Below are 19,348 nucleotides of genomic sequence, written 5' to 3' on the forward strand. Positions count from 1 at the left end.
TCAACTATACCTTTACAATATGTGTATTTTCTGCATACCTATTGCATTTCATCAGAAAGTTAAAAAAACAACAACAACAACACTACCTGATATCTAAGTGGCCCAGGGCTAGAAAGCTAGGTGAAGGTCCCTTACAGGGCTCCACACCTTGTCTTGACCATTTCTCAAAACATTTGGTGTCCTGTGGAGCCCTGCTCATTCCTCCACATCCTTCCAAAGCATCACCAGACAAAAGCCAAAGAGAAAAACAGTAAATTAGATCATTCTGTGCTACCTATAAATCCAGTTACAGTTCCTTCAGAATACCAGGAACTTTCAAAAAAACTTTGCTGCCATCACTAACTTCTTCTAAATCAAAAATGATAGCACTATCCCTGCCCTTAATGGCTCACTTAAATAGACTTCTCTTAAAATAATGCTCTAAATGGACAGCTCAAGTTCACAAACATCTACGGAGGAAAGCCTAGATAATCAGGAAGCACTTGGGGAAGAGATCACAAATAAAATGTAACTGAGATTAGGATGTGAAACAGTGTGCAGCTGCCTGACAGCCAACCTGTAAGAAGTGCAGATTTATAAAAACTGATTGTGGAACTGGCCATAGTGTATAATAATTCACAACTACAATGATAGCTGAACACAACCTTAAGATTTAATGTAAAGTTTCAATTCAAGTATTCAAGTTATGGGGCTGGTAATCATTCTGAATTTCTCTAATATTGAATTTAATATAGTAAATTGGCAGAGGAACTCTTACTCTTTTCACAGTCTCCTACAAATTCAAATTAAAATATCAATTAAGACCTTTGATTACAATGGATCACAGAGACGGGTCCACTGTGAATGCTGAACAGGGTGATGGCAAGAGCAGAAATAAGACCCACTGACTTAACAATAAGCATCAGCACCTTGGGGCAGACAGGTAGATAACAGGGTAGGAAGAAAGCATAGTAATCCTCTCAGCCAGAGCACATGAATAGGATTCCTTTTCTTTACATTCAGATATTCCTCATATAAAACAAATATCTATTACAGATCTGCCTATTAAATAAACCATTGTTTAAGATTTGTTGAAATCTAACTTTATATCAGTTATGAAGAGAGCATAAATTCAAAATTACACCTTTTTGCAGCCTCTATGGAAAACAGCAGAGAGTCTTCAAAAAACAAAAAATAGAAATACAGTGTGAACCAGGAATTCCACTCCAATGTATTTATAATAAGAATACAGAAATACCAATATGTAACACATCTATGTTCACTGCATTCACAACATGGAACAACCTCAACGTCCATCAATGGATGACTGCATAAAGAAGTGATGGAACATGACTCAGCTATTTAGAGAGATGAAATTTTGCCTTACAAAACACCATGAATAGAATTGTAGGTGATTATGTTAAGCAAAATAAGTCAGAAAGTAAAATACCAATACCAGGTTTTCCTCGTGTGTGGAATATAAATAATCAAAGCAAGCAAAACAACAAAACACAACAAAAATAACTAAGGAAAAAGTGGTGATTAACAGAGGGGAAGGGAAAAGGAGATAGAGAGATGGATGTGGGAGTCAAGTAGATAATGGCAGATCACACTAGAACTGTAGTGGCTTGTGCAATATGGTATATATACATATGAGGAAGTTTCAGACTCCTGAAACTTACATAGTCTTGTAAACCAATGAACACTTTTTAAAAAACAAAAATTAGGAGCCTCCCTGTGGCACAAGGAGTTAAGCATGGCACTATGAAGCAATCCACAGTCTCTGCAGCATGAGTTCGATCCCTAGTCAGGGAGCTACCCACATGGTGTAGCAGACATCTCCGGCCTCACCCGTCCTCTCACCCTCTGCACATCCAGCCTGTACCCCAGTTCTTGTATGCATAAATAAATCTTTTAAAAAATAAATTAAAAAGCAAAAATTATAATAAAACAAAAATTATACCTTTTAATAGGAAATCATAATGGTTTAATTCAGTGATTCTATGTCACATAGTTTATGAATATTCTAAATCACCTCTACAGAGACGATATGTTTGTCTTATGAACTGATTCTCTAAGAATTTAGGATTAAAATGTCATGATGTCTACAACTTATTTTCATATGCTTCAGCAGAAAAATCTACAAACCTACACATACACACACACACAATGTGGCAAAGGCAAAGACTATTAAGTGTAGGTAGTGAATACACAGGAATTCGCTGTATATTCTTTGCCCTTTTCTATGTATGTGAAAAATTTTGTATAAAAGTCACGTAAAAATCTTTACTCACCATTCAAGTAGAAGGCTGTCTTCTTTCTCCTAATCAAAAATGAATGGCTAAATAAATGCCCAAAGGCACATTCAGGGACCATTCATGCTGCTCTCGCCCTGCAAGAATAAGCAAAACAACATGTTATCACCAAGGATTTTTATTACGCTAATGCTCTCTTAGTTGAACAAATGTTCTTAATAGATGCAAGCCTCTGGGTTAAAATACTACTGTACCTATTTGTTTTTAAGCAGGGGAAAAAGTTAAAAAAGAAAGAAATCGATCCCATCACATACTAAATGTAGGTAACAACTGCTAGCCTGACCCTCTCCAGAAACTTCGGCAACACCAGAATTCCTCAGTAAGTTTCTTTTAATTCACATGGATGTCAAGGCAGTGGCATAAGGCAACTTCCACAGAAACAAAAACTAGAGCATCAAGGGCCTAAGCTTCACTCTGATTTTGGATCTGAGAGGATACTTAGAAGTCATCCATGTATACTCTTAAGACCAGACTAGAATTGTTGGTCATCCTGGAGTCCTTACAAGAAAAGGTCTGCATACCCCATCTACTACCTCACTCAAACTACAGTACATCCTCAAGTGCCAAGCGGCACACAACCTGCAAGTCATATTCATACAGCCCACACCACACCTTACATCTTGGTCTTATCCATTACATTTGATCTTCCCACAGCCCTGTGATATAAGCAGAATTTTCTGATTCCACTTTCCAGAGGGGGCAGCTAAATGTCAGAGATGACAAATGCCAAGGACATTCAACTAGAAAACACCAGAGACGAAACTCCTACTGAAGTCTTCTGACCCCAAGCTCAGGGCTTGCCTCATCATACGGGCTGCACGCTTCTCTCTCCACAGACAGCTGACATGGTGCTCTCCGATAAACCAAATTCCATGCCATGGAGGGATGGGGGTGCACTGCTGCTTGTTCTCTGAGAATATATATTAACAATCATTCTAAATAGTATCATTAATACTGCAATTATGAGCACCAATTATAATTACTATTAGCAATTATACTTCCCTTTGAAACAAATGACCCTTAATGTATTTCCAACTTTGTCTCTACAAACAAATACACACACACACACACACACACACACACACACACACACACACACACAGTCCTCACTCTAGAGAATTCTCTTGAAAGTGAGGAATCCCAGAGCTCCACCAGATTTCGGGCAGGCTGAATGAAGTCTGGTACTATTAACCCCATCTCCACACCTCACATCCTGCCCTTGCACCCACTCCCCTGCCACATGGGCAATCCTGTCAGGCAGGCTGGTACCCCACAGTTACCAGATTTTATACCACTAACTTCAGCCCCATGCTGATTGGTAGGCAACACATTCAGCATTTACAGTCATTTTCATTTAAACGGATGCTTGAATCATCACTAATAAAAATAAGTGCACAAAAAATTTAGTCTCCAAAAAATGTTTATCATGAAATGTATTATGTTAAAACATGCTTAACCATAGTAGCCAGTCTCCAAAATGTACCCTGTGACCCCTCCCCTTGGGCATTCACACTCTCCCAGAGCAGGGCTGGCGTGGGTACCAGCACAACACTGGGGAAATGGTGGATGACTTTAAAGGCTAGATATAAAGAGAAGCTGCCTCTTCACTGTCCCGGGAGGAAAGCGGCTACCAAGTTCCAAGCACACTCAACACCCTACAGAGAGGCCTGCATGGCGAGGAGCTGAGGCCTCGAATCAGCCTTCAGTGTAAGCCCTCTTACAAGCAGACTGCCAGACTGAGTCAGGCCTTCAATGATGTGGCTTCTGTTGACATCTTGACTGAGAAGCCATGAGAGACTCCAGTGAAAGCCACCCAGTCACACTGCTCTGGGTTTCCTGACCCACACAGAACCGTGCGAGATAGTAAATGTTTATCAGGGTTTTAAGGTGCTCTAAGTTTTGAGGTAATCTGTCACATGGTGGTAACTGATACAATAACATATGTCCACTTGAAGAATAATGAAATAAATGCCATGTACCTAATACTAATGCTGTTAGATTTCTGTCTTTTTGGTTGCCAAGTATGCCTCTTCCTGACTGCACCTCCCCCTCCATTTCCTTGCCCCACCTTTGAAAAGCACTCAGCTAAATTTTGTGTCAATTATTATTCCTTTCTTCCTCTTCGCGATTTTACCACATACCTATTCTCAATATGTTGTTGCATTTTGCCTGGTTTTAAGCCTAATATAAATAAAACCAGACAATATGTATTCTTCTAAGCTATGTCTCCTAACATTTTGATGTTGAGATATAACTATGTTGACTGTAGTTGATTTTTCATCACTGTATAATTCTCGTTGTGTGAACAAACCCACAATTTCCTGCTCTATTCTACTGCTGAGGATGATCTGGGGATTTTTTTCATTTTTTGCTATCACGAATAATGATGCCATTTACATTCTAGTGCTCGTCCCCTAGTGCACAAGCAAGAATTTCTCCAGGGTATTCACCTAGAAAAGGAGAGCTGGTCTTTGGAGTGCACATGTTCAACTCTTCCAACTAATGCCAAATTGTTTTCCAAAGTGGTTGTGTACAATTGACTCTTTAGTTGCCTTTCCAGTCTCTCTCCAAATAAGAGGCATGCTTGTTTTGCTAATTACCAGCAAAGCTTTCAACCAACAAAAGGGAAAGCTTTTCCTATTTGCAGCATCACTACTGCAAATAAATAGTACTCCAAAGTAGTGACCCGGGCAGCTGGAACATATTAGTCACAGGACATCAGTACAGATTTGGGAATAATGATGCAGACCCAGCCAGCCCCACACACTGCCCACGAGTGGATTTCTAGACCTATGTTAAATTCATGGACCGTTTTCCTTCTGGTGAAAGCACATACATCTATTGCCCCATCTTACTGCTGTCCTTTTAAAAAGAAAAAAAAATTAAGCCTCATGCAACCCACAAATTTCAAGATTAAAGCAGGAGAGTCTCATCAATTCTAAGAAATGGTGGTTGTTTGGTTCTTAGAGGTTTGTTTTTTTTTTTTCACCTATGAGGCTATAATTCACTATATATGAATTTATGTGTACTAATTCTACAAAGAACACTTAGGTATTCTGTATACAAAAAAGATGTTCTTTGAAAAGAATTTTTAGTTCATTCAACAACAGTAATTTTTATAATTTAACCTGTATGTTTATTAAAAACATGATATCAAATATTTCTGTTGGCATTAAATACTAAATATAAGAAATTCTTTCAATTTGGGAAGAAATGTAACTTTAAATTTTGAAGCTCATGTCATATTATTGAAAGAAACGACAGGAATAGGTGACCAAAAAGAGGTCATTTTCAACTCAACCTCTCAATAGTTCACATTTATCTGTTCATAATCATTTATCTTTCTAAGAGGGAAACTATTATTACAACTATCTTATAGATGGAGGAAAAAACAAGCAAAAAAAAATTCAGTAGTGTACACTCACACAGCTGACAAGTAGTAGAAGGACTTGAACTCAGGCAGTTTACTCCTGGGGCCATGTTCTTAACCACCACTCTGGGCAGATTCCTCAGTCCCCCAAGTCAGTCAGATGGCCTTGCAATAGTAACAATGACAGTAGCTACCAATTGTTAAACACCTAAAATATGCCAAACACTTGCTAAGTGCACTTTTGTATTATTTCTAATTCCCCCCACCTCTTTATCAGGCACAGATTATTCCCATTATATGGAGGAAGAAACTTCAACTCTAGGGGATTAGCAGTTTGGCCAAACGCACACAGGCAATAACATAAAATGGCAGAGGTAACTACTTGAAATCTGTCTCTAAATTCAAAGTTCATCTTCTTCCCACAATAGGCCCTTTGAACAAAATTAAACAACCTAATCCCAGGGTTTATGGTACACAAGTGTTGACTTTAGGTCCCTGAAACAGCCTGCATGAAGGAAACACATGCCATGTTGATAGCAGTGAGCTGGTTCGTGGTGGGCAGCAGGCAGCAGCTGCCAGGTCTCCAAGACAGGCAGACTGAGGCACAGTGGGTGCCCAGAAGAGCAGAGGGCAGAGTCAGGAAAACAGGGCTCAACACAATCTCCTTATTTCATTATATGGGACAGATCAAATGGCCTCTCCACACAAAGTTTGCATCTGTGAAATGGGGATACCATTTATTTCAAATGGTTGCTGTAAGGATTAAAGAGACTAACACATTCAGACCTGGTACATAGTAAGATCAGATGCATGCTTCAACAATGAAAGGATTAAGTGAAAAACATAATCCTAGCTATCTAAGAGGAAAAAAGCAGAGAGCAAATTTTAACCCTACGCTTGCTTCCATTTAGAAAATCTCAATATTCCATAAAGGATGACTTAATAAGTTGTAAAAGGCCATCTTTGTAGCAAGAATTTTTTTCACTAATATTGTGATTCCTCTTCCTGTCCTATCCTAAACAGAATAACCTTGCCAGCCAGATCAACTATTCATGGTATCAGTAAAAGTTAAGACATTCTTTACATAAACACTGGAGCTGGAATGAACTCAAGGTAAAACATCTGATTCATTTAATTTTTCTGTTACTGACTTTGGAACATCTTAAAACATTCATTTCTAATAGCAACATTTTTTCAAAGTATTTCCAGTTTCCTGGAAATCATCCCAAATTGTCTAGCCAATTAAAAAAAAAAAAAAAACTTGATTAAACAATTAGTCAATAACAAACTGAAAAATTCTAGCCAATGCTACACACACATGGGGTTGCTCCTTAGTACCCCCTCTGCCAGATCTAAAGTATGAAATGTGAACTTGATAACAGAATACCTAGGTTAGCTACCAGCTATCTCCATGGTTTCTAGTCCTTTTTGCAGTTAGAGAAAAGATGAGGGAGAAGCAGCAACTGCAGCACTGTGAGAGGGCTTTGCAAAATTAGTCCAATCCCATCTTAACCAATTCATGCAATCTATGAGAGAGCTACAAAGAGGAGACAGAGAACCACGTTTCCTAGAAGACTGAATTTCCAGTCAGTTCTGGTATTTGATCCAGAATAAAGGTGAAAGCCCACTAAGGGGCATTTCTCCACCAATTAGCCAGCGAGGGGCAGAACTGCCTCGGTGTGGTATGAGGTGTCTGAAGAAGACAGAAGCAGCCATTAGCAATGTTTCTACATTATATACACCATGGGCCAGACCTTCTCCTGAGCATGTTCCTATAATCTTCCTTAAAACCCTCATTCAACAGCCCTGAGAGAAAATATTTTAACAAAGACCCCTATTTAATAGATTTTACAAATTAATCCAGATGCTTAAAAAATTAGTAAATGGGCATTTAATAAATGGCTCATAGCATAAATATCTTTTGAACATGGAACATAGGGTCTTTACTTCTCCATAAAAATAGAAAATGCCAGGGCCTCCCCGGTGGCACAGCGGTTGAGCGCTGGGTTGCAAAGCTGCCTGCAGCCTCTGCGGCACTGGTTCAATCACCAGCTGCTCCCCGGCCACCAGAGGAGGGTCCCGCATGGCGCGCAGACCTCTCCTGCCGCCCGCTGCTCCCCTCAGCAGTGTACCTCGGTCCATCTGCCTGCTCTGCTCCCCGCTCTGGCTCTGGTGAATTCTCTCACTCTTCCGTGCTTCTGACTGTACCCAGTGCTTGTATGTATGTATGTATAAATAAATAAATAAATAATCTTAAAAAAAAATAGAAAATGCCATAATAGCACAAGGATTTTTGTAAAAATAAATGAGATTAAGTATACAAAGTACCCAGCTCAGGCTTTTGACCTCTGGAATACAATGGGTTAGGTGTAACTATGTTAATATAAAAAACCAGGCAATATTAAACACCTGGAATAGGGTTAAGGTATAATATTGGGTATAACAACATCTAATGAACAGAAGATATACAAATATATGTAATAGACAGAGGAATAGTAAAAAAGCACATGAATGTTTAACATCATTAATCATTAGAGAAATGTAAATTAAAATCACAGTGAAATACCACTACATATTTATTAGAATGACTAAATGTTTTTAACTGGAAATATCAAATACTGACAAAGAGGCAGAGAAACTAGGGACACTCACCTTGCTGATGGAAATGCAAGGGGTGAAAGGGTAAACAAATGGATATACTCATAGTACTACCTAGTAATAAAAATGAATGAATTGTTGATACACACAATAACATGGACAAGTCTCAAATCTAAACAAAAGAACCTAGTCTCAAAAGGTTCAAGTCTATATAACCCCACTTAAACTATCAAAGACCAGATTAGCCATGGCAAGAGGGATAGGAAGAGGGTTTCACCATAAAGGCAGCATCAGGGGATTTTAGGGCTGATGTTGTTTGTTATGATGATTACATGAATCAATGCATGTATTAAAAGTTATAGAACAATATCCCCCAAAAAAGTGAATATCACTTATGGCAATTTTAAAAATTACTAAAGAATAAACATTTTAAATCATAGAAAGAATTGTAGGTCTTAGTAAATGTCTGGATTTATGACATTTGCTTTGTGGGAAAATAAGGAACAAAAAAGGGTCAAATAGCTCTGAAGTTCCTTGCCAAGTAGACCATTAGGAGTCAGCTGTGCAGCAGTCAAAAGAGGCTGGGAGGTGTCATGGTCTAAGTGCGACTTGACCGAATACTAAGAAATAATACAAGCACATCACCTCCCCTAGCCTTCATTTACCTAATTCTAAAATGAGACAATGACGAAAAAGATCATGAAGGCCCTTTCGGACTACAAACATCGTGAGATCAATTTGTTTTCAAGCTATTTGAGACAGGAAAAGACAGCAAGACAAATAAGTAGAAATTGCCAGCTACAGAAAAATGGCTATCCATCCACACAAATGCCAGCAGGAAACAAAATTAAATGGAAACCACTGATGTGGATGGATGGATGGCAGCCTGATGGTAGTGGAAGTAGCCAAGGGCAGAGAACAGAGGGGAAGAGACTCAGAATGCTACTTTCTTGCATAACAAAAACCAAGAAAAGAGGTTTTGTGGGAACAGGGAACTACCAGGGCTAGAAAAAATCAAGGATCAAATGCTGAAATAGTCAAGAATGAGGACTGATAAAATACAAAACTATACAGATTTTCAAGAGATCAACAGAACAAGCAAATGTGGAAAAAAAAAATAACAAAAAGATTACCATCCAAAATCTGTATGCTGTCTGAGTACATGTTGGTTGTGTCCTAATTGTTTTGTGATTGTATTTTCATCTACCATTATCTTTGCTGTTAGGAGACTAGGATTTAATAAAACATAGATGTACAGTTTTCCTGTAACAGTCCACTTTAGAGGCTGCAAATTTTTTAAATAAAGAAATTAAGAATATGTGTATTAAGTGCTGTGAGCCATTTTCTAGTCCTATATAGGCTTATGCAAGGACTCCAAAATGGAAGAAACTACTTCATTAATAAAATATAAATAATACAACTTAAAAAGACAAAGAGTTTATTGTCATTTTACTAATTTGTGAAGCAAGGGGGGAAAGTTTGAAGTCATTATTCCCAAACTAACCAACTGAAATTAACAAACTTCATATATGTCCATCATACAACCCATAACACATTTATTTTATTTTAGCCACATGAACCCAGAGACATACTGTTACAGGGCAACCCCAACATAAAATGGGTTGCCTGACTGTGGGTCCTCACCCATGCGCTTAAAGGGGACTTAAGCTGCAGGCACACATTAAAGGTTAACAAAGGTCTATTTACAAGGGAAGGGGAAATGAGGAAATGTACAACTCAGGGAGAAAACAGGGAGATATATTCTTAAATGCGTCCTATCCTTTCCACAGACCTGGAATCCCAAATGACCTGCCGAGACCAAACCTGCCTGGTCAAGAGCACGAGCCAAGTGCCTGAGACCCCACTAACATGGCTGGTTTCATTTACAAACAGAGAAAATGGCTGTTTAACTCTGCCCTTAGGTCCTCACAACTTCCCTTTGGGGATCATGGGATTTGTAGTTCCCAGTGTCTTGATGGAGTGGTGGTAGCATCCAAAGAGCTGTATGGAATTTGCTCAGGACATCCTTTCCCCCTAACAATACCACTTAGCACACTTAACTAGAACTGATGGACAATTAGGAAAATTAACAGTTAACACAGCCACAAGCAAAGTGATAGAAAACTTTTCCAACACCATGTCTTTCATCAATTTTCCTCTTAGATGATTAAACATGAAACTCGATCTGATGTCATCTGTTCTGCTGGTTATGAAAGAGGAAAGAGCAGAAGATGTCAGATCAAAGTCTGATCTCTTCCACCACCACAAACTCACTCACTTTGGGCAGATTTCTTCACTTCTTACCTCCCTTTTCTGCATCTACAAAAAGGGGACAATCACATGCTTCCACCTAGCACTCAGGCTACCAGTGTCCAGTTCTAGAATACAGCATGTCTGTGGAGAACAGAGACTACAAATAAAAAAGACAAATGCAAGGTATCATTACTGCTACCCTGTATTGGAGGGAAGGGAATGTATTTCAAATACAAACACATAGTCACATCCCAACTGCCTCTTTGAGGTCCACCATATGCTTCTCTCCCATCACAGCTGGCTGTTGAGCAGATGCTGAAATTGATACAGACAAAACAGTAGTGAAAAAGAATGAGTGCTGCCTAAGCCTCACGGTTTCAGGAAGATTTAAAAAAGCACAGTTGATCCTTTAAAAACACATGTTTGTGAGCTGGTCCACTTATATTCATATTTTTTTCTAGCCACTTCTCTTCTTCCTCAGTCTATTCAACTCCAAGACGCTGAGGATGAAGACCTTTGTGATGATCCTCCTATTTTCTTAGTAACATTTTCTTTTCTCTAGTTTACTTGGTTTTAAGACTGTAAGATACATAACACGCAAGATATGCATTGATTCAATAGTTATCGGTAAGGCTTCAGTCAACAGCAGGTTAATAGTAAAGTTTTGGGGGAGCCAAAAGTTGTATGTGATTACTGACTACACAGGGGTCAGCACACCTAACCCTGTGTTGTTCAAGGGTCAATTGCAGTAGGGCAAACGGATTCAGAAATAGCTCCCATAAAAATCAGAACATCTCCCTACATTTGCAGAGCCCCAGAGTAGCCAGTGGTTAGAAGTAGCCTTCAGAATGCACTTGAGGAAACAGAGAGGGATGGGGGCAGGACATTTTAGCCCCTGGAAAGTAGATCCAGAGCTCAGAAATGGGAACAATGTTCCTAGGGATTGAAAGTAGGTAGAGCTCAGGTTTGCTTGGACACTTAGGGAAAGGGAAAGTGGCCAGAGAACAAGACTACGGAGCCCCTATTATATGTAGCAGAGAGCACTAGGCCCTTAATAGAAAAGCATAGCATGCTAAATGAAGGTCTGACATTCCTGCCCTACATCATGGCATTAAAAAGCTTCTTGAGGGCAGCCCTTATTTAAGTCACATTTGTTTCAGTGGCTGAATCTATCAGGATATTTCTCTCCTCACAGGCTCTATGTGGTTTAGGAAGGGTAATACTACTGGAGAAGTTTACACAGTGTTTATTTGGAGCCTGTTACTCATCAAGCACAGTCCTAGACATGAGAGAGCAATGAACCTGACAGCCAAGCACTTGAACTTAAAGTTCTGTGAAGATGATATCACTGTTTAAAAATAATAATATACATCAAAACACATCAAAATATGTGATACAACTGGGGGCTGGGCATATATGTTCATGAAATAATGTGCTATATTTGCAAACCTTTAAAGTATTTTCATAATTTTTTTTTTTTTTTTTTTTTTGGTGGGACCCTCGCCGGCGGCCAGGGAACGAACCGGAGCTGCAGAAGCTGCGGGCAGCCTCGCAGCCCAGCGCTCAACCACTGCACCACCAGGGGAGGTCCCCAATAAAAATATTTTAAAATGAGAAAAAATAAAGTCTCTAGTCCCTAAGGAAAGAACTGGCTAGTCAGAATGACTCATTTCCAAAGTTTCTCGATAGAGAAATTTTATTGTAATCTATTTTGTTTTTAACATCGTGTTCCACAGCCAAAAAAGCAATCAGGAAAAAAGATGGATATGAACAAGTTTAGACAAATTCAAGCAAACAATAAAATGAGGTTTTCGGTCAGCCTACATTTCTCATTTCTACCTCCTTACCCTCTGTAATGGTAAATGATAAAATAAATAAGAAAAACATAACCACTTTCTAAATCATTGTTGCACTGAGAAGAAGCCCCAAATAATAACCATTACCATTTACTCCATACCTGGGGTTCAGAGAAATGATCCTGAAACAAACCTGGACAACAACCATTATTATCCCCATTTTGCAGACAAGAAATTAAGATTCAAACAACTCAGATAATTAGCTCAATACCCTACTGGGCCCAATGCTGGTTGACTGGCAGAAGAGGCAGCCAAACTCATCTCTGCCAAGAGTCAAAAGACTTGGCTTTGTCTTCATTATACTGGTGCTCCCAATACCTGACATCCTTTCTCTCAAAAAATCCCTACCAGGCAGTTCAAATTAAGAAAAGGAATCAGTCTTAAGCTACACAGTATCAGGGCCTCCCCAGTGGCCCAACAGTTTGAGTGCAGTGCTGTGAAACCATCTGCAGCCTCTGCAGCCGGGGTTCGATTGCCGGCAGGCCAGGGAGATCCCCACATGGCGCGGCAGACCTCTCATGTCTCACTCGCTGCTCCCCTCAGCAGTGTTTTTGTTCTGTCTGCCTGTTCTGCTTCCCGGTCGGTCTCTGGTGAATTCTCTCACCCTCCTGTGCCTCTGGCCTATACCCCAGCTCTTGCATAAATAAATAAATCTTAAAAAGAAAAAAGATACACAGGGCATCCCCTGATGGCGCGGGCGGTTGAGCTTAGTGCTGTGAAGCTGTCCGCAGCCTCTGCAGTGCAGTTTGATCCTGGCCAGCCAGCCAGGGAGCTACCCACATGGCACAGTAGACCTCTCCTGTCTCGCCTGCTGCTCCCCTCAGCAGTGTATTTCAGTCAGTCTGCCTGTTCTATTCTCTGTTCTGTCTTTGGTGAATCCTCTCACCCTCCCACTCATCAGGCCTGTACTCCGGTTCTTGTATGCATGAATAAATAAATCTTTAAAAAAGAAAAAGAGGGCCTCCCCAGTGGCGCAGCGGTTGAGCACTGGGCTGCAAAGCTGCCCGCAGCCTCTGCAGCGCTGGTTTGATCCCCGGCCGCCAGGCGAGGGTCCCACATGGTGCGCAGATCTCTCCTGCCGGGCTCGCTGCTCCCCTCAGCAGTGTATTTCGTCAGTCTGCCTGTTCTGCTCCCCACTCTGGCTCTGGTGAAGTCTCTCACCCTCCTGCACTTCTGACTGTACCCAGTGCTTATATAAATAAATAAATCTAAAAGAAAAGAAGAGAAGAGAAGAGAAGAGAAGAGAAGAGAAGAGAAGAGAAGAGAAGAGAAGAGAAGAGAAGAGAAGAGAAGAGAAGAGAAGAGAAGAGAAGAGAAGAGAAGAGAAAAAAAGAAAAGAAAAGAAAAGAAAAATGAAAAAAAGATACACAGTATCAGAACAGTCCCTCCAAGTGTTAACTCAAGGCAATGAAGAAAACTGAGTAGGAAAGAGAGCACTATCTTGTACAATCCTCTACAGTCATAAAAGAAAGTGTGCCTAACTGTTTTACATTGAGTGGCCATGATCTCTGAGGGTGCCTTAATCATGCAATTGGCCACAAACCTGTAAGAAAAAACTCTTACAGTGAATTTCTAATACCACTTATCTTTGAACATTTGTTACTGTGAAGAGTGTGTAAAACTTGTACATGCAGACAAACAGGACAAACTAGAACGTAGTTTAAGTTTAAACCTAGAATAAGATTTTATTACATAATAAATTTTCAAACCTTAAGAATAACATAAAACTTGAAATATATTCCATTGTTCATTCCAGGAGTCACAATAATTATTCCAGAAATGAAGCACAGATCAGGAAATGGGAAAGGTCAAACTCACTCTATAGATCAGTATTTCTGGCCCGTGGAATTTATTCCTAAAACAGAGGTGTTGGTACAAGGAAAGCGCGTTATGCTTTCCCCATTACCTCCTCCTTTAAGCTGAAAGGACCTAAACCATATCTCCCAGACAGTAAGGAATGACTGGACCCTCCCTCACCCCCTCCACCACCACCACCTCCAAGATAAGGGACGGATCCCGCTGCAGGAGCCCGCTCGTGCCAAGCTGCCCATCACTGAGCTGCAGGCTGAACCATAGGAAACATTTACATGTGCAAACCAGGCAGAGGGGTCAGGAAGGGAGTCAGAGAAGGAGCTATTAGGAAGATAAAATACAGAGCACCTGACAGACCCAAAGAGGGAAAAGAAAATGAAAGAAAGATGTTCCATACCAGTCCAGAAAGAGGTATGGGAGAGGAAGAGTGTTGATGCTGCAGGATCAGAAGTCACGTGCCATCTCAGTTGAGTGGCCAGGGAGGAGTCAGCGAAAAGGGGCTCAGGAGAGATGGTAGATACATTGTAAGCATAAACAGTCTCAAAACATTTCCTCCTCTTCCTCCTTTGACCATAACCTCCTCCAGAGTGGGACCTACTATCTCCTAACCTACCAGCAGGAATAAAAAGACAGATCACTTGGCATCACTGCCCCCACGGGGGTGCACAGGCAGGAGCCCTGCATCTCTGCCTTGTTCATACCACCAGCCCCCACAGCCCAAGCAGAAAGCAAGTCTGACCTACCAGAGGGCTACAAAGTGGCAGACTCAACACCAGTTATCACACCTACAGTCAGCCACTTATTGCATAACAGACAACACACTTCAACTGAAAACAGGCAACAATTTGTCTAGATATCTGATGCCATGCCAGGTACGTTAGCTATGCTCACATTTTTAATAATACAAAAGGATCTTAATTATCGTTTTTCCCAGAGATACATCTTTAATTATATCTTGCATGTTGAACAACGACAACAAAAATCTAGACAGTACTATATTTATTCTTTAAAGCAGAATATTTGACTATTTGCCAAAAGCAACTAAATAAATAAATGATATGATGGAGAATTAAACATGTATGTTATTTTTCCCCTACTTAAATCAAGGACTTTTTAAAATCCAGTCCACATTCTACATACCCATCAGTAAAAAAAACCAAGACAGATGTCAAAAAACAGTATTATGATCATACAACAAGAAAATGGAATTTTAATATAAAAATAAAATCCATAATGCTGTCAGCAAAACTCATGGACAGGCTTCCCTCTTTAGATACATCATGTGCCTTTAGAAAATGGAGCCACGACAAATACAGATTTGACTGGCATTGCTCAAACCATGGGCAATCATATTTGATCCTTATCAACCCTGTAAAGGTACAAAACCTTTCACTTACCTTATCACAAAAATAGGAACCTAAACTCAATTTCCCACATCTCCACAAAAAAAGTACCTAAAACATGTTGCTATGGGATGACGATGTACCACAAAGTTGGTATACCACCAGACCCAGTGTGGGGAGAGTTTGCTACTCTGTATTCTCCATCAGTCCTCCCCAACCACAGATTTGGGAAAATACAAGCTTAAATCACGAGCGCTGGCTGGGAGTGTACATTTCACAGATCAGAACTTCAGCTCCCTAACCAGAAAATCCTGACCTGCCACAGTCAGACAGGTTCACAGACAAGCAAACTGCTGAAACAAATCTTATCTGTCTATCCAGAAAGGGCTCTGATGAGAATGTTTCCAGATAAGACCAAATTGAGGAACCAGCACGATTGCCAGATTTTCCCTCTGGAGGTTCTGACAGGCAAGAGTTATCAGAGCAGAAGATATGAAAACACCAGGCAGTTTTCCAAGAACGGTGATAGGCCTCACTCAAGGTTGCTGCCAAGTTCACGGGTAAGGCTGTTCTGAGGTATTGTGAAACTGCTTTCCTGACCTCGGGCAAATATTAATGCTTTCAGCTAAACACTGCTTAATGTACTTGGATGTTTTCATGTCCATGAGGTAGGCATTTCCTTGACCAAACTTAGATAAGGCAGTCCTCTAGTTACACTGATGACAAGAAGGCACATATTTTCCTTATTGAAAGAAAAGAAAAAAAAAAAACCCTATTTAAACATGTTTGACTGCAACAAATTCGTAGAAGCATTTTTCTTTTTTTTTTTTCCCAAGATTTATTTATTCATGCATACAAGAGCCGGGGTACAGGCCAGATGCGCGGAAGGGTGAGAGGAGTCACCAGAGACAGAGTGGGGAACAGAATAGGCAGACTGACTGAAATACACTGCTGAGATGAGCAGCGGGAGAGACAGGAGAGGTCTACCTCACCATGTGGGAATCTCCCTGGCCAGCCAGGAATCGAACTGGCGCTGCAGAGGCTGCAGACAGCTTCACAGCGCCACACTCAACCACCCCCGCCACCAGGGGAGGCCCAGAAGCATTTTTCTTAACAGCCAAAAGACAGAAGCAAACTAAGTGCCCACAGATGGAAAAATGAATAACTATAATGTGATGTATACCAGTCAATGGAATTATAAACCTCTTTAGAATACTACAATATGAATGACCCTTAAAAACATTATGCTAAATGAAATAAGGTGGACAAAAAGGACAAATACTATATGATTCCACTTATATGAGGCACCTAGAAGAGTTAAATTCATACGCAAAGAAAGTAAAAGAGTAGGGCCTCCCTGGTTGGCGCAGCGGGTTGAGCACAGCACTGTGAAGCTGTTCGCAGCCTCTGCATCGCCGGTTCAATTCCCAGCCAACCAGGGAGATTCCCAATGGTGAGGCAGACCTCTCCTGTTTTGCCTGCTGCTCCTCTCAGCTGTGTACTTTGGTCCTTCTGCCTCTTCTGCTCCCTGTTCTGTCTCTGGTGAATTCTCTGGCCTGTACCCCAGTGCTTGTATAAATAAATCTTAAAAAAAAAAGAAAAAAGTAAAAGAGTGGTTACCAGAGGTTGAGGAGAGGGTGGAATAGAGAGTTATTATTCAGTGGGTACAAAGTTTCCACTTGGGTTGAGGAAAAAAATCTGTGAGCTGTATGGTGGGGATGGTCACATAACAATGTGAATATACTTATTAATAATACTGAACTGAAAAGGTTTATATTATGTATATTTACTGTGATTAGAGCAAAATGAAATAAATGAAATAAAAGATGTTTGTACTTTTAAAAAGCAAATTATAAATCTGGGGTATTTCTTAGTCACATCTTAGAAACATTTTAAAACTATACAGATAAAAATGTATTTCTATCTATTTTTAAGGACCCACCAAAATTGTCTTTAGTTGCCATACTTGGCCAAAACCTGATCTTTGATTTCAATCTGGAAAGCCAAAAAGCAGAAGAATGCTTTCTTCAAATGTGGTTTCTGGATATGCTGGTGATTGCATCACCACGTAGGTTGCGCCACAGAAGCACAGTAAATCACTTACAAGGCACATCCTTTGAATATTTACTGTTAATATCCAGAGATTCATCTCCGAATGGTGGTGAGCATTCCAGATACATCTTGGAAAGAAAATCTCTCCCACTGAAAGGCAAACTATGTAACATCCAAGGGATTTTGTCACATACTTCTAATTCTAAGAAATACTCAGTCATGATGGGAAGACTAGTTATATATATTTTAAAAGGCAGTTTATATAAAAGAAAACTCTATCACTGTACTCTGCAGATAACATATCCATATAACATGCTTACTAACAATCAAAGACCATGCTTACTAAGAACACAGGCTGCTTGAAGGGAAAGTTATCAACTGTTAGAAATGGAGGAGCCTGGGAGAGCAAATATTTGTCATTTTACCACTGGAAAGATTCTTCTGTCATTCTTCTCCAGGTAAGGTGTTAAAATTGGTGTGCAGGCTGTGAAAGCCCAGATGTAGGTGGGGATTTGAAAAACAGCTTTGTTATCTTGAAAGCGAATTTACACTACTTCCCCGCCATACTTGTAGAGCTCAAGGATACATTTTTCTCACAATTGGTTGTGTGAAGCAGCAATTCCATGCAAAAATATCAGGGAAAAAAAAAAACTGTGTAAGGACAAGTCTTACTTCTGCTTCTGAAATTATCCAGATGTTCTCCGTTAAGTACTGCACAAAGCAAAGATAAGGGATTACATCGACAAAACTGCATCATCATCACCAAGGAAATTTTTAGGTCCAGGAGTTAAACAGGAGAGAAAATTGTTGGAGACAAACTACCTCCTGTAATATATTACATCAACAGCTGGCCAAAATGATGATAATAAATTCAAAAATGTAATAAAGTCTTGCTCTTCCCTCCTGCACCACAAATGAAAGTCAACATATGCACAATATCATAGATGTTCACTACATGGATCATACATGCTAAGAAATGAAGTCCAGTATCGCAATGTAGACCTCTACTATAATTTCAATAATAGTAATATAAATTAATACTGTTAATTCATAATATAATGTAATAATAATATAAAATAAACATAAAATAATATGTATATATAAAAATAAAAATAAATTTCAGGTTTATGCTTGTATCCCAAGAGTCAATTCTAGAGCAGAGATTTAGTATTGGCAATACTATCCCTTTTAATATTCCACCTTTCAGCATTTGGTCAAAATGTCCATTCAGGTCATATCTAATATTTATAGAAAAAGAAGGAACATATACCAAAATTGTAACAGTCTTTATCCATGGGATAATATTATTTTTACTTACACAGTTTCTAAAAGGAGGAGGGGGGAAAAAGGAGTAAGGGGGAAAGGGAGGGGAAGGAGTAAGACGTGAAGAGGAGGGCCTGCCTCATGGTGTAGGGGTTAAGTCTTGGTGCTATTTCTGCTACATCATGGGTTTGATCCCCAGCAGGGAACTAACATATGGCACAGCAGACCTCTCTTGTCTCACCTGCTGCTCCCCTCAGCAGTGTGTTTCAGTAGATCCACCTGTTCTGCTCCCCACTTTGTCTCTAGTGAATCCTCTCACCCCCTGCACCTCTGACCTACACCCCAGTTCTTCTATACAAACTTATGTTAAAAGGCAAAAGCAGAATGTCCTTGACCAGTCAGCACAGCACCTGTCAGACTCCAGGAGGTACCATTCAAATAGACAGGCGTCAGCAGGTCCCCTGGCAATCCCATCCCTCATTAACATCCAGTTACCCTCCCAACATT

At 40.0% G+C, this 19,348-nt stretch overlaps 1 protein-coding gene across 9 annotated transcripts in view; it reads right to left on the bottom strand.

Annotated features, from left to right (window-relative positions):
- SGMS1 (sphingomyelin synthase 1) overlaps positions 1-19,348 on the bottom strand; it is a 297,172-nt gene that overhangs the window by 259,627 nt on the left and 18,197 nt on the right. For all 9 annotated transcript variants that reach the window (XM_054690073.1, XM_054690074.1, XM_054690078.1 and 6 more), the window contains exon 2: positions 2,274-2,371. The gene's annotated coding sequence lies outside the window, so the exon portion shown is untranslated. The remainder of the gene's footprint in view (positions 1-2,273; positions 2,372-19,348) is intronic.

The sequence above is a fragment of the Talpa occidentalis genome, unplaced genomic scaffold (genome assembly GCF_014898055.3).
Source record: "Talpa occidentalis isolate TD23 unplaced genomic scaffold, MPIMG_talOcc4v2.1 talOcc4.8, whole genome shotgun sequence".
Lineage (NCBI taxonomy): Eukaryota > Metazoa > Chordata > Mammalia > Eulipotyphla > Talpidae > Talpa > Talpa occidentalis.